This window comes from Panthera leo, chromosome D1 (assembly GCF_018350215.1).
Source record: "Panthera leo isolate Ple1 chromosome D1, P.leo_Ple1_pat1.1, whole genome shotgun sequence".
Classification (NCBI taxonomy): domain Eukaryota; kingdom Metazoa; phylum Chordata; class Mammalia; order Carnivora; family Felidae; genus Panthera; species Panthera leo.
The window spans coordinates 2,154,305-2,170,073 of NC_056688.1; positions in this window are offsets into that span (position 1 = coordinate 2,154,305).

The following is a 15,769-nucleotide window of genomic DNA, read 5'->3' on the forward strand; positions in this document are numbered from 1 at the left end:
CCTGCTCCTGTGTTTCCTGTTCCTCGACCAGACACAAATAAGAGGCTTCGCCAATATCTACTCAAGAAACGAGTGAGTCAAGGTGAATAAATAAAAACCCAGGGAGCAGAGGAACTGGGTTGCAGGACATGGGGTGTGGGTGGGTCCCGGAATGCCACATAAACAGGAGGTCCATGGTGACTCGAATTAGACTTGTGACAGAACATGCTACAGTGCTGGGTTTGTGCTCAGGTACACCTGTGTCCCTGGGGCAGGCCCAGCTCCCGTCAGTTGTGCACCTGGCTCCTGTCCTGTCAGGACCCCCTCAGCCTTGTCTGGAGAGAATCCACAGTCAGTTCCCCGTCATGGTGGCAGCTTCCCGTGGATCTCTGCTTCAGGGCCCTTCCTGGACATCAGTTGTCTCACTCCCCATGTGCAGCAGGACGGGGGCACAGGCGAGATGAACCCCTAGGAACAACCTATAAGTAGTGAGGGATGATGCCCTTGGACAAGCTTCCAACGTTGTATATAACCTAGTACTTTGTGTTCAACTCATGTCGGGGAAAGCCACAGCAAGAATGATTGCCACCATCAACAAGAGACTACTATGAACATATTGTTGGGAGAGGCCTTGAACCTCTGATTATCCAAGTTTAAGTTTTCTGCAATTACTGGGCTCTGCCCTCCTAACCAGCCCATGTTCTCTGGCCCTATCAATGGCCAAACCATTTTGATTGAGATGGTATCTCTCTCGGGTACAAGGCATTTTAGTGAAGTGGGCCTTGTTCCTCTGGTCATTTCATACTGGCAGACATTGTTTCCTCGACAGAAACCGATCCAGATTGCTCATGTCTGAACTCCGATCACACAGGACGTCAATCATCGAACCAAGGAACTGTGGTACCTGCTGCACCAGTGAGATGTCCTAATCCAACATGGAGGTCCTAAGCCCCACTGTTGCTATGGACTCTAAAGTAAGATTGCACGGTTATCCCTAGGGTAACTTACCCTGTTGATCGAGTTTTTGGATCAGTAAAGTGATGTAATACTTTTGACTGGTAAGTCTTAATCACTCAGAAGTTGTTTTATTCCCCGAGGTCACCCCAATCTAATTGTTGGCCCATGGGGCTATTTGTCATCTCTGTTGACTGTGTTGGGTTAGTCTCTTTAGGCCAGTTAAAGGGTCATAGGCTCTTCCTCTTTTTTTATATTCCCTCCTCTTCACAGGAAGGTCAATTTCACCGATTGGAAGGAAGAGACAGTAAGACCCTCGTGTGGCCTTTCATACGAGTCCCTATTTAGGGAACAAGTATGCATCAAGGGTCAAGTTCCCAGATGACCTCCACACTTTCTCTACCATTCCCAGTGACTGGAACTGTGGTCCCCCAGAGCAGGGACCCATGGTTTCATGTAGCCTTTCCTTAAGAGGCTTTTCTTCCCTCCCAGTCCCTCCTCCTACTCCACTTCTTCTTAAGAGACTATTTGTCCCCCAGTGTCTGTCTTTGAGGAAACTAATTCATAAATTTATATAACTAAGGCCGATTCATAAATTCGCATGTTTGTCACTCTGTGAGCTCAGGTAATTTATTTGCACCTCTATCAGGGTCTATTTACTCCTTGATAAAATATGGATAACCATACTTAATGATTACTGTAGGAAAATCTTGGGTGCTCCTCCAATTACAGGAGCTTGGTAAATAGCAATTTCTAGGTATTAGTTTATTCACCACCTTCCCCAGGGCTCTCTGGACTCTGAGGGGTCTGACAGCTTTGTCACAAAGTTTACAATTCCCCAAAAGACAAAAGGGGCTTTGCACACCTCCACCCCCGTAGGATCCCCAAGAATTCCATAACTCAAGTTCTCAGTGACCAGTATGAGGACCACTCTTGTAGGCGGTAGAGGAACTGAATAAATCTAAGTCCCTGCTTTTAAGGAGTTTACGTTTCAGGGGAAGGATTTGGATCATTAACAAGTCACTACATAAGGGGAACAGACTTTAAAGAAAACACGGAAATGCAGGATAACAAGGATGGAGAGGAACAAGGATGGGGCACACTGGTAGTCTATGTAAGAGACCAGCAAGTTCTCCCTGGTAGGATGTTTTCCTAGCTTTGAGATATAATCGACCTATCCTATTATGTAAAGTGGAGGTGGGCCACATGATAGAAGGTACATACTGCACAATGATTACTGCCATAAGGTTAATTAGCAAAACTATCATCTCCCATAATTACTTTTGTGGCGAAACTTAAGATTTCTCGTAGCCATTTTTGAATACCTAACCCCCTATTGTTAACCACAGCATACTACTGAATTCTAGAACTTTTTTGCCTTGAAATCTGAGTCATTTGAGCAACATCTCCTTGCCCCCCCCCCCCCCCCCCCCCCCCGTCACCCCACCCCACCCACCAGCAACTACCTGTTTCTGTGAGTTTGGATATTCTAGGTGCCACATGTGAGCTCCTACCCTAGGTCTCTGTGGCTTCTTTCCCTTGGCATAATGCCTTCGAGGTCCATCCGTGTTGCAAATGGTGGGGGCTCCCTCCTCTGAGTAGCGTGTGCACGTATGTGTGCATGTACATGTGCATACACACACTCACACCACTTTTTGTGTCTATTCATCCACCCATGGACACTTGGCTTGTTTCCAGATCTTGGCTGTTGCCAATAATGTTGCTATGAACACGAGGGTATGGCTAGGTCTCCCAGATAGTGATTTTCACCTCCCTCCCATACACATCCTAGCATGGAATTGCTGGATGATAGAATCAGCTGATTTTTCATTTGAGGAACCTCTGTTCAGTTTTCCACAGCGGCAGCACCACTGGTCATTCCCACCCCGAGTGCACAGAGTTCCTTCCCGTGGACACCGTCCCAGCACTTGTTATCTTGATTTGAGTCTTTGCTCAAAAATGCTCTTAAAGGAGTAAGGGTTTCCCCAGGAAGGGCCAGGCAAGATGAACAAAGGCACAAACTCTATGCGATCACGAAATCAAACGGGGGCCAGGGAGGCAAGAAAGGAGAAACCAACAAGCCAAAGGGGACTAGGTGGCTCTTCCCATCACCCAGATGGCAGCCACAAGGCTGCCTTAGGCTTTGCAGCTCATACATGGGCTTCAAGATTTTATTGTATTTCAGGGGTCGTCCAAGTGAATTGTGTGTTCAAAGGTCATCCCAGGGGCACCTGAGGGGCTCAGTCAGCTGTGCACGTGTTCTAGCTCCACGGTGGGCTCGCTTCTGTCAGCGCAAAACCTGCTTCCAATTCTCTGTCCCTCCCCTCTGCTCTTCCCCAGCTCTGTTGTGCTCCTGCTCTCAAAAATAAATTTTTTTTTTTTTTTTTTAAAATCATCCACTGTTTTTGGACTTGACAACTAAAAGACCGACGAGTCCATTTACTGACCTGGGGAAGTTTGGGGAGGAACAGGGTTTTGGAGATGGGATAAGTGTTGCTTGTTGTATGTGTTACAGGATATCCATTACTCATCCCAGCAGAGCATAGTGTATTGGTTAAAAGCATGGATTCTAGAGCTCGACTTCCTGGTTCAGATCCCAGCTTGGTCACTTACTAGCTGTGGGACCTCAGGCTACTTCCTTTACCTATCTGTCCTCAGTTTCCTCATCTGTAAAATGGGTTTAGTAGATGGTTGAGCATTCAACGAATACACATCAAGTGCTTAGGCGAGTGCCTCGCACAAGGTCAACATTGTGTAATAGAAGGTCACATACAATATGGACTATATTCAGGAGGCTGGAGTTCAGAATGGCGGTCTGGGCTGTAGGTAGCCCTCTGCAAGCAGATCACGGAGGCTCCTTCAAGCCGTGCTATGGAAGAGATCACCTTGGGACTTGGCCGCATCACTGGGGACCGTCCTGGGGCCCTCCAAGGTGTAAAGTGAGGAAAACGTCAAGGAATCCCAACTTACAAGCTGTTTTTTGTTTTTTTGTTTTTGTCTTTTTACGAACTTGATATTTAGTGTCTGCTTTCCTATTACTACTTGAAAATTCAGCTGAGTGGCTCACTCAGCATCCACTTGACAACGGGTCTGCGGTGGGACCCGCGGCGGAGCCTGTCTTGAAAGAACAGTTGTCATTCTAGGAAGGTGGCTGGCATGTCAGTCTGCCAGCTGGGCCCTCCACATTGGATTCCCACGAATAGGCAGGGGAGGCAGGGAGATAGGATCATTTTTTCAGGACGACCGTGGTGGTTTTCAAAGTATGTCTCTCTGGACCCAACATCTGCACTCGAATACCCTTTATTTCAGCGTGTTGCCTTTTCAAATGGTTATCGAATAACTAAGTTACAAAAGAAAAGCCATTTCTGTCTTTTAAGGGTGACATCTGGTTCTTATTGTGGTGAAACAGCTCAACTCTTATTTGCCATCCTAACCCTTTTTATAAGGGCGCTCCATGGGTGTGGGTGCCGTTCACAAAGTTACCCAACCACCACCCGCTGTCCACATCCAAACCTTTTCCGTCACCCCAAAGACAAAGTCTGCCCCAACAGGCAGGGTCTTAGCCCTCCTCACTCAGTTCCCAGTTAACCGCCAATAGACCTCCTCTGTGTAGTTGTGTCTTCTAGGTCTTTTGTCTAACTGGACAATATGCTCTTGGTCCTTCTGGACTCAGACTTCTTTCGCCAGGCGTACTTTTCAAGGTTCATCCGTGTTGGGGCACGTATTAGAACTCGATTCTGTTTGTAGCTCCCCAGTAGCACACAGTATGTGTACATCACACTGGGTCTCCATTCATCCGCTGACGACGCTTGGCTTGTTTCCACCGTCCAGAGGCTCTGAATAACGCTGCAGTGAATACTGGCCTACAAGTATCACTGTGTCCCTGTTGTCAGTTCCTCTGGGCATATACCTAGAAGCCCAAGTGCTAGGCGTAGGGTCCTTAAGGTTCAGGTTTTTGTGCTATAGCCCGACTACTTTCTGTACTTTCTGGTACTTTCGTAACACTTCACATTCGCACCATCAACATCCAAGGGTTCAGTCTCTGTGCACTGTCCCCAACACCGGTCACCTTCCTGCCCCATCATTAGAGCCATCCCAGTGGGTACTTGGTAGCCCATCACTATTGTTCTGATGTCCACTTCCTTCATGGTTGTAAGACTCAGTATCTCCTCATCTGCTTACTATTTGTGTAAGTTCTTTGGAGAAAGATCTATTCAAGTCCTTTGCTTATTTATACATTTGAGTTTGTCTTTTTGGTAGGTTGTAGGAATTCTTTGTATATTGTAGAAATTAATCATCATATGGCTTCCAAAACAATTTGTTCTGTAGTTTCCTTTTCCTTTGTTCATGCACCAAAGTTAGTTTTCATGAATACTGTTCTCTTGATGTTACAGCTAACAATTTGTTGGAAAATCCGAGGTTATGAACATTTACTCCTGTGTTTTGTACAAGTTTTATGGTTTTACTTCTTGTATTTAGGTTATCCATGCATTGAGATCATTACTTTGTATGATGGGGGTGGGATCATGTTGTAGGGTCTATGGCCGGAATCACAGAAGATGAGTCCCCAAGCAAATTGCAGGTAAGTGAAGGTCCTCATACTCGAGTCAGAATGACACCCCAACTCCAGAATGAAGCTTCTTTTTATTAGGATAATTGCTAAAGACTAAGTGCATAAAGTCAGCTGAGCAAGTGTGTTAATGTAACCGTTTAGCTTTTCAAGGTTGAATTTCAAGTTCATTGCTTTCTATAACACTAGGAAGGGTCAGATGTGGAGGAGGATCCGGCCCCGGACAAGGTTAATGGCTCTTGGCGTTCCTTACCAGCCACGGCTGCGTTCAGCTGTGTAAACATGTCCTAAGGCCTGTTACCTTCTGCAGCTCTTCCCTTTTGAAATCTTTTCCTTTGATGCTTTTCTCCTGCATCTCCCACAGGATCAAGTTGCATTCTTTTGTACCAGAAATCCAGGTGGCCTAGAACTGTCACTTCTAGAGAATATTCTGGTCAACAACCAACAGGTCATAGATCCACGGCTTTCTTTTTGGACTCTCAATTCCGTACCATTGGTCTACACATCTATTCTTGTGTAAATACCACATGATCCTGATTATCGTAACTTTGTAAGAAGTTTTCAAGTCAAAAGTTTGTTTGGACTCTCAATTCCATACCATTGGTCTACACATCTATTCTTGTGTAAATACCACATGATCTTGATTATCGTAACTTTGTAAGACGTTTTCAAGTCAAAAGTTTGTCCTCCAACTTTGTTCTTAAGATTTTTTGGCTTTTCCGAGCTCTTTGTAACTCCTTGTCTATTTGAAGGTAAGCTTTTCCATTTGTGAGGGGAAAAAAGGCCCTTAGAAGTTTTGGTAGACATTACTTGGAATCTGGAGATTACTTTGGGTTCCAATGATACCTTAATATTAAATCATCCTAACCATGAACATGGGAGATCTTTCCATTTATTTATGTCTCTTGTCACTCCTTTCAGCAACGTTTTGTAGTTTTTGGTATATCAATCTCTAATCTCCTTGGTTAAGTTTACACTGTTAAGTGTTTTATTCTTTTAAATATTATACATGTAATCTTAAATACCTTTAACAAACTGCTCATTGGTATAGAAAGAAATGGCTATTTGTGTTTGTCAACTGTATAGCTGTACTGCATTCATTTATAACAACTTTCATGTACATGCTTTGGATTTTTGTATGTATAAGATCAGGTCATCTGTGAATATAGTTTTCTTCATTTCATTGTGTGGTATTTCTGTGGTAGAACGTGCACTACAACGTTGAGTATCAGTGACAGTTTATGTCCTGTCCTTACTCCTGGTTTTAGCAATCAAGTTTCCAGCCTTTCACCATTTAGTATCCTATTAGCTGTGGGTTTTGTTTTTGTTTTTGTTTTTGTTTTTTTACATAGGTGTCCTTTGTTCTGTTCCAGAAGTTACCTTCTATTCCTCAGTGTTTTGATATCAAGAAAAGGTGAATTTTGTCAAAGGTCTTTTCTGCATTGAGATCATGTAGGTTCTTTCCTTGGTTTTATTAGTGTCATGTATCATCATTGACTTTCTTACATTGAACCATCTTGGTTCATTATAAATCCCACTTGGTCCTGGTCAGTATGGGTTTACATGCCAATAGATTCAGTTTGCTAGTTTGAGAATTTTCGCATCCATATTGACAAGTGTCTGTCTATAGATTTTTTACATTCTGGCTTTGGTATCGAGGTAATGCAGGCTTTATAGAATGAATAAGGGAACCCTCCCTAATTTTTGGAAGAGTTTTGGCAAGACTGGAGATTAAGTATTTGTTAGAATTCACCAGTCTCTTTCTCGAGGTTTTGGATTACTAATTTGAAATCTTCTATTGTAGGAATCTATAGCCATCCTTGAGTACTTTTCTTCCCCTATCCCACCAATTTTATCTTGTTCTCATTTTCATTCCAAGTATTTTAAAATTTCCTTTTTCATTTCTTCTTTGACCCTATCGTTAAGAGGATGGTATTTAGTGCCCACAGATTGTGTGTTTTCCAGTTTTCCTTCTGTGAGTCACTTCTAACTTCGTCCCCATGCCCCAGAGAAGGTACTTGGCATCGTTTCAACATTCTGGGATTTACTGAGACTTGTTCTGAGATGTAACATATGGTCTAATACGGTAAATATTCCACATGCACTCGAAAGGAGACCACCATTACTGGGTTGCCACGATTCTCCTATCTGCTTTCTCCCTATTGTAAGTAATCTCTAAGCCCAATTGTGAGGCTTGAACTCATGACCCCAAGATTAAGAGTCACCTGCTCTACCAAGAGAGCCAGCCAGGCACCTCGTCACATGCACTTGTGATCCATTTGTGTTCTCTTGTTCAGTGGAGTGTCCCACATATGGATGATCTTTATTCCTAGTTCATATTTCCCTGTTGGCCTACTAACACTCATTAGTCTGAAATCAATACTCTTGATGCTTTCGCAGTCAGCTGCAGGCATGCACATGCTGGTATGAGTGTTGCCTCAAGTGTATATTCCCAGCCCACATACAGCAATATGGTCTTGCTTTCTATTACAGCTCTCATACCATAAGCCAGTGTGCTTTGTCATGTCAGTAGTGCAGGGTGTTTGTTTTGTGCATCTTATTGGTGACTTTGAAGTTTAAAATGGCTCCCAAGCACAGTGCAGAAATGCTGTCCATTGTTCCTGAGGGCAAGACAGCAGTCATAGGTCTTACAGAGAAAATACATGTGGGGTAATCTTTATTCAGATAGGAGGGATAGTGCTGTTGGCTGTGAATTCAAGTGTTACAATTACACTGTGTATTAAATACGGTATCTTTAAACAAACACATACACAAAACAAGTTTAAATTCTCATCTTTGAATAAAAACGCTGTTACTGGACTCATGTATAATCCAAACCCTGTATTTCTCCTAAAACTAATGCCTCGATATTTGCCTATTCAGTGTTCATGGTGCATTTATAGATAGAGTTGATTCTCTTAGAGTAGCTGTATCTCAGGTCTAATTGGATTATGTTGTTCAGCTCTATTTATTAGTGGCTCCATTTCCAAATGTTTTATCCACTATTGTAAATGGTATGGAACTCTCCAACCATTCCTGTCAAATTATTTCTCCTTTCAATTCTGTCAACATTTGCCTCATAGTTTGAGACTCTTGAGAATATCTATGGTCTCTCCTAAGAGTGTTCGGTTCCAATCTATTTTGCCTGGTATTTCAGTGGCCCCCTCAGCCATCTCTTGGTTACCAGTCATGTGAAATACATTTCTGTTTTTTCCAACTTCCAAGCTGTTTTTGTCTTTGGCTTGAAAGTAGAGCTCTTGAAGACAGCATATAGTTGGATATTTTCAAATCCATTTTTCAATCTCTGCATTTTTATCAGAGTTTAAGCCATTTACCTTTCAAGTGCTTATGGATACAAGGGCTTATATCTGCTATGTTGAGGTTTGCTTTCTGTAAGCTTTATAGCTTCGTTGGTGGCTGGAAGTTAATGTGACCTCACAAAGATCAGAGGCAAAAGACTTGCCATCATCTCAAGGTAAAACAACGCAAACACAAAAAAACTATCTTTATAATGACAAAACCTTCTTTAACATTGAAGCAACACTACTTTACAAAGATCCCTTTTGTGAACTCAAGGCCCATGGGACTAGCTCTGTGGTTTACTACCTAACTCCTTATTGGTAAAATAAAATATAGAAGTTAAATAACTTTCACTAATGAGATTCATCATCCAGCTATGTGCCTTTCAAATGCTCTTTTAAAAAAGGAAAGTAACATCCACGGAGCTTCTAGTGGATTTTATGCTAGACTTTTGCATTTTCTCATTTTGATGGCAACTGGCCTTCAGCAGGTAATGTCCATGAACTGCCTGGGTCTTGAGGAGCCTTAGTACACTTAAGGAAACATTTTTTTAATGTTTATATTTGAGAGAGCTAGTGAGTGGAAGCAGGAGAGGGGCAGAGAGGCAGGATTCAGGAGGCCCTGAATCCAAAGCAAGCTTCAGGCTAGGAACTGTCAGCACAGAGCCCAATGCGAGGTTCCAACGTACAAACCAGGAGATCATGACCTGAGCTAATGTCAGACCCTTAAGGGACTGAGCCACCAGGTGCCCCAGTACATTTTATTTTCTTATGGAGCCTCCAACCATTTGCTTTCTTTTACATCTGGAGCCACCCAGCTTTTTCAGAAACTCAGAGCATGTTCTATACTTCATTTTCTCCAAAAACTTGCTTACAGATCACCCTGCAGGGCTGGAGCATAGGACAGAAGCAGCATACTTTCTCCAAGGCCCCCCAGAGAAAGATAACCCAAAGAGGAAGAGGTTAGCCTCCTGCATTAGAACAGTAAGGTCTCAAAAAAAAATCCATGAAGCTAAGGCCGAAGGTGTGCACCTACAGAGCTGCTCCACTGTCATTGCTAGGTCCTGCCTACCTGGGGCTCCATCCTGGCTGAGTTAGCATCACCAGGGAATGGTTACAAAGCAGATGGCCAGGTTTGTCCCCAGCCGAACTGAATCAGAACATCGGGGAGTAAGACAGAGGCATTAGTAGGCTTGACAATTCCAGAGGCGGTTCCGTGGGGGCAGCCAAGTTTGGGGCTCAAAGTAGTTTTTATCTGAAAGCAGTTTTTCCCCTTCTCTGATGGTAGGAATCGCTACGGAGCTGGATTGAGAGAAATTCCCTTTGCTTGATGGTCGGGTCACAAACGGTTAGCACAGAAAGGGAGCTTTCACGGTTCTGAAAACACCAGCAGACTCTTTAAAAATGAAACTAGCCCTGTGTTCAGAACCAAGCAACTTGGTGTTTGGTAATTTGACTCCTGAAGAGCGTATTTCAGAGAGAATTATGCCAGAGGTCAAAAATAAATAAGACAGTAAGAATTTTCCCATTCCCCACTTTGAAGAGTTGAATGATTAGAGAAAAATCCCTGGGGGTAAGAGCCGACCCCTCTGATGACACGGACCCCCTACTCCGAGAGGAGAGAACATAGGGAATTGACTCAGAGGCTCTTGGCAGGCCCTCTGGTGAGGATTGAGGCCATCACCATGTTACTACCCAAGATCAGGAGTAGAAACCATTTTTTTTTCCTCTCCCATTCAGGGAGCTCTCCTGGTCCTTATTCGCAGCTCAGACATAACGGGTTTAGAGGTTTAAAAAACCAAATGGAGAATCAAAACACTATGGAAATTGCCAAGTGATAAGCTAGTAACAAACACTGATTGGAAGGTAACCTTCAAAATCGCAGCAGGGAAGGTTGATGGTAATTGACTTCCACCTTAAAAACAAAGACAGCACTTTTCCAAAGGAAAGACAACTCCAACCCTTCTGGTTTTTCAGGTGTTTTACGTGTGCCCTAAGGCACCCAAATTCCTGCAAGGTCTTCCCTGTAAGGAAGTCTCCCATTGTCCTCCTGTGCATTTTGAGGCCCAGTGTAGAATGCCCCCTCCAAAGGTACTTTTGTCCCTCCCCAGCGAGCATCCCAACATCGCAACATTGTACCCTGAGCACGCATCCCCGTGGTGACACCCAGGAGTAGCCCACTTTGGGGCAGGAGGGCAGTGGGAAGGCGGATCCACCCAGGGCGTGTCTCTGTTCACCTGGGGACTGTCTCTCGAAGTCCCTTCCCCATAACCTCCTAGTACCACCTTACGGCATTGGCGTTCTCTACAGCATCTTGCAGGTTTCCTGGCATTCAAGCTCTTGGCTGGAGAACCGTTGAGCCGGACCCTTACAAATGTGCAACCACCACGCTGGGCCAGCGTCCTTCGTAGCCACACCTACAGCCTACATGCCAAGGTTTAGGTGTGAGGGACAAAGGACATCGTTAACCAAAATCAAAATTAAGTTTTAGCACCTAAGGGAAGGAAGGGGAGGATGAAGGGGTGAGGGGAGAAAAAGCGTACTAACAACTCAGTTAAAGCCACTTCACCCATCTAAGCCTTTAAGTGCAGGAACTACAATTCAACCTGCTCCCTTGGGCTCCTGACTCCCTGTCTTTTGCACAAGGCTGCAGCTTTTTCCCAGAAACAAACACATAAAACCAAGTTCAAGTCACCACGCCTATTCCCCCTCATTGTCTAGATGGGGTAGGTAGGACCTGCAGACACTCGCTTGGTCAAAACCTGCCAACAGGCCATCTACTACTGGGCAACCCAAGCCCCCCCGCCGGGGGTGCGGGTCAGTCATCCCACCATTGCCTGCTGGCACCCCTCGGCCACGTTGTAGAAACCGTCCTGTTGACATGTCTTCCCAAGCTCAGTGCCCACGGCTGTCGAGGGCTCACCATTTGGCTAACCACTCACAGATGGGTCCTGAAATCTTTGGGTGCTGGGAATTCCAAAAAGGCATCCTAGGGGGTTGAGGACTGACCCCCAAGCCTTTTGGTCACCCTGAGAAGCCCACCTTCGATCGGTTTAAAAGTCAAACATTTAGAGTGATGTCTGGATTCAGATTTGGGGTAAGGACTATTCGATTCATATGTTATATATGACTACTGAAGAGTTGTCAAGTTTTTGTTTTTTGTTTTATGTACCTAGCTCAGATTATCTTCATTCTGACTCTGTGGTGAAGTCCTGCTCCCCCTTTTTCTTTTGGGTGAAGAGATTCATTTTCCACAGAGTTGAAACAACTTGCCCAGATTCACCCAGTTGTAGAATGGAACTTCTAACCCTATGTCTGTGTTGCAGAAGCTGACTGTTCCTCTAATAGGATTTAGATCTAAGCAGAAAAATTTAAGTGTTAGCACAAATGAAAAAGTACTGCTTACCCATTTTTAGATCACTCTATGCATTTCTAGGTCATGTTTTTTGTTTTTTTTTTTTTAATTTTTTTTTTCAACGTTTTTTATTTATTTTTGGGACAGAGAGAGACAGAGCATGAACGGGGGAGGGGCAGAGAGAGAGGAAGACACACAATGGGAAACAGGCTCCAGGCTCCGAGCCATCAGCCCAGAGCCTGACACGGGGCTCGAACCCACAGACCGCGAGATCGTGACCTGGCTGAAGTCGGACGCTGAACCGACTGTGCCACCCAGGCGCCCCTCTAGGTCATGTTTTTATGTCTAGTTTCCCCTTATATGGATGTATTCAACGGATCTCACGTCCCTGATGTTTCAGTGGTTTCCAGGTTCGTCATCACAAGTCAAGTTGCAGTGAATTTTCTTGTATGTAGTTTTAGCTTTGTTTGCTAGTTTATAATTTTTCAGAAATGCTACACCAAGGAGTTTAAGCAATCAAAACATTTGAAAGACAATTAGACAACATCTGTCAAAGTTGACTATTTACATTGCTAGCAAAACCGTAATGCAGGTGGTCATTTGGCTGTCAACTTTTGAATAGTGGACATAAACATTTTTGTCCCCCTTCATCTGAGGGATACAATATTGAATCTCATTTTTTGAGGTATTCTTCATATACCATAAAATCCACCCATTTGAGGAGTACAATGTAGTGTTTTTTCAGTATGTTTACACTGTCATGTAACCATCATCACACTTGTCACCCCACAAACCACACTCATTAGCCATCACCCAGCCCTTGGCCAGCCCTCACATTCTGCCGCAATGGGTTTGCTCATTCGGACATTTCCTGTACATTGCCCCCTAATATGTAAGCTTTTGTGTCCCCTTCTCTCACTCAGCACAATGTGGTCACGGGTCACCAGTGTTATAGCATGAGTCACTCCCTCTTCTCCACTGTGGAGGAGGGATGTAGGGTGATTGGTTTATTCACCAGTTGGTGGACGTTTGAGTGGTTTCTACTTTCTGACCTTGTGAACCAATACTGTGAGGAACGTTAACACCCCAGTTTGCGTGGCAAGCTGGTGTTCGCTTCCCTTGCGCATTTGCCGATGAGTGGAATTCACTGGGTCACACGTTAACTCTTGGTTCTACGTTTGAGGAAAAGCCAAATGGTCACCCAAGGTGGGTGTACCGTGTGACATTTCCACCTGGAAGGCACAACGATTCCAGTTTCTTTACATCCTCACAAGCACGGTTTTATCACAGCTCGTGGGGGCCAGGGAGCCCATACCTTGGAGCTAGACAGGGAAAGACCCAAAATGCCAAGTCAAAAGTCACAAAGCTTGCTCTTCTAATATTTGATTCTAGTTCCTCCGCAAACTCCACCCAGATTCTAGAAAGCCTTTTTTAAATTTCCAGTGTCAGGAACAAGGTTTTTACTGTTTGCCAATCCTAATTGCTTTTATGGAGAAGAGAACTTGAAAGGTCTCTCCTCTGCCTGTCTTACCGATGTCACTCCCACTTAACTTTTGAACTCCTTTGTAAATACTCATTTGGGTTCCCAAACAACCGTCTTACAAGCGTACTCTTGGATACTTTGTAGTGCTTATCAGCGAGAGCCTCAAAAAGTTCCTCACCCCCAGCGATCCTACAGAGCTCATCACACAACTGCAACCCCCTCATGCAGGCAATTTCATCATCAGCAGGTTGTGCTACCACAGCTCATGGTGCAACTGCTATCGTTAGAGCCAAAGTTCAGAGCACAAGGATCGGGACACTGTCTTGAAGGCTCCAGGTGGAAATTCTCAGTAACAGAAAGCTTTCCTAAGAACAGACTTTCCCTGTTGGATAATCTACTTGATGGACAACTTGGTCCTAGAGATGGGACTCTCCGGAATCCCCCCACCCCCACCCCCCAGTCTACCCATTCAGGTTTCTAGCACCTTCTTCCACTTCCTCCCCCTCCAGCCAGCTCATCCTTCTAGGTTTCTCAGATACACACTTCCCCCACCTTCTTCTTTTCCCTGTGCCCTGTGGTCAGCCCTGACCCTTGTACCGTGTCCACTCTCCAAGCATCTTGGACCAGCCTCAGCCTTCACCTGGGTACTTCCCCAGCTCCCCTGCAGGGTCACGGTCGCTGTCCCATTTCCTGTTTCTGAGGTAGCTGCCAAATAGTCAACAAAACCCTTCTGCATGTTCACTCTCTCCCATTCAGTCTAATGAAGGGGCAAATAGACCGACAGGGTCAACGAGGCCCTGTTCTGTGAACAATTCACTAGTGGCACTTTTCTTCATGTAGCTTGGATGAACAAAAGTTAAACGTCTTTGAGAAAATACAAAAGATCAAATAACCCCAGAAGTTACGTTCATTCTTCATCACACATGGAAAGGAAAAGGTATCTGCTCAGAGACACGGTGCCAGACAATCTGGTGACACGAACGGTGTGGAAAACTGGTTGGTTTTGACTGAATGCTCTGTGCAACAGTCCTAACAGCTATCAGAACGGCATCGAGAATGCCAACATCCAGTGGTTTCCATTTCTGTATCTATCTTAGAGGAAAACCCTGTGAAAATATTTATAATCCCTGCAAAGCTTGGAGACTTATGTCGATCAGCAGTAACCAGGGTGTTATTTTCAGCAGGAAAACACAAGTGGTTCTATCATACGTTCATTTAAGGCCAGTAGTTCTTACCTTCTGTCCAATGCCTTGGATGTGCTGTTTAAGGTAAAAGAAACCAGAGGTGACAGTGTAACTTTCTATAGGTTACTCAATAGAAGCACTGAGTCTTACAGCCAGCCTCTACATACCATCAATCAGCCTCCACGATTAGCAGAATATGGTCAATTTTGCTTCATTGGTGTTCCAGTCTCACTCTCCCCACTACATCCTCTTGTTTAATAGTCTCAGGGAGACAGGTTCAATCCAGGCCCAGTTTTGAATGGAGAATGAGGTCCTACGATGGAAGAGTATCCTAGTGACATGGGTAACACCCGGCAGCCCCAGAACTTGAGCAAACATCGGGACAACGTCAGGGTCAGAGCCTACGTGGCTTCTCAGAAGTACCAGGCGTGCCTGCCCCATTACATAGCAGTTTACCACTATCCAATGAATAGCGGTTCACTCTCCAATGAATTGATAAGGCCGTTAACTGATGTTGGTTGAGCTCTAACCTTAGACCTATCCTGTGCTAACTACCCAAAGGAAAAATTGAGAAAGCAGTTTTACTACTGAGGGGATTTCACACTGGCCATCATTTTTAAGCAGCTGCTTGATAAGATGTTAATGCCATAAACTTCACCATTTCAAATGTACAATTCCATGACTTTTAGCATATTTATCGAGTTGTACCATGATCAGTGGCAGTAATGTTGTAAATTACTGTTTAATTCTGCCTCGTCCCCAGTGTCTGGAAATAGCATTTAGAATATTAGGTCTTCAATCTTTTCAATTCTTCAACATTGGGTAAAGGAGCTTATTGTACCCCTGGTTTGTGGAGATACATACACAGGAATGCTTAGCAAATGGTTTATAATAGACCAAATTCATTTACTCAGTTAAATATTTATTCAGTGCCTACCGTCTACC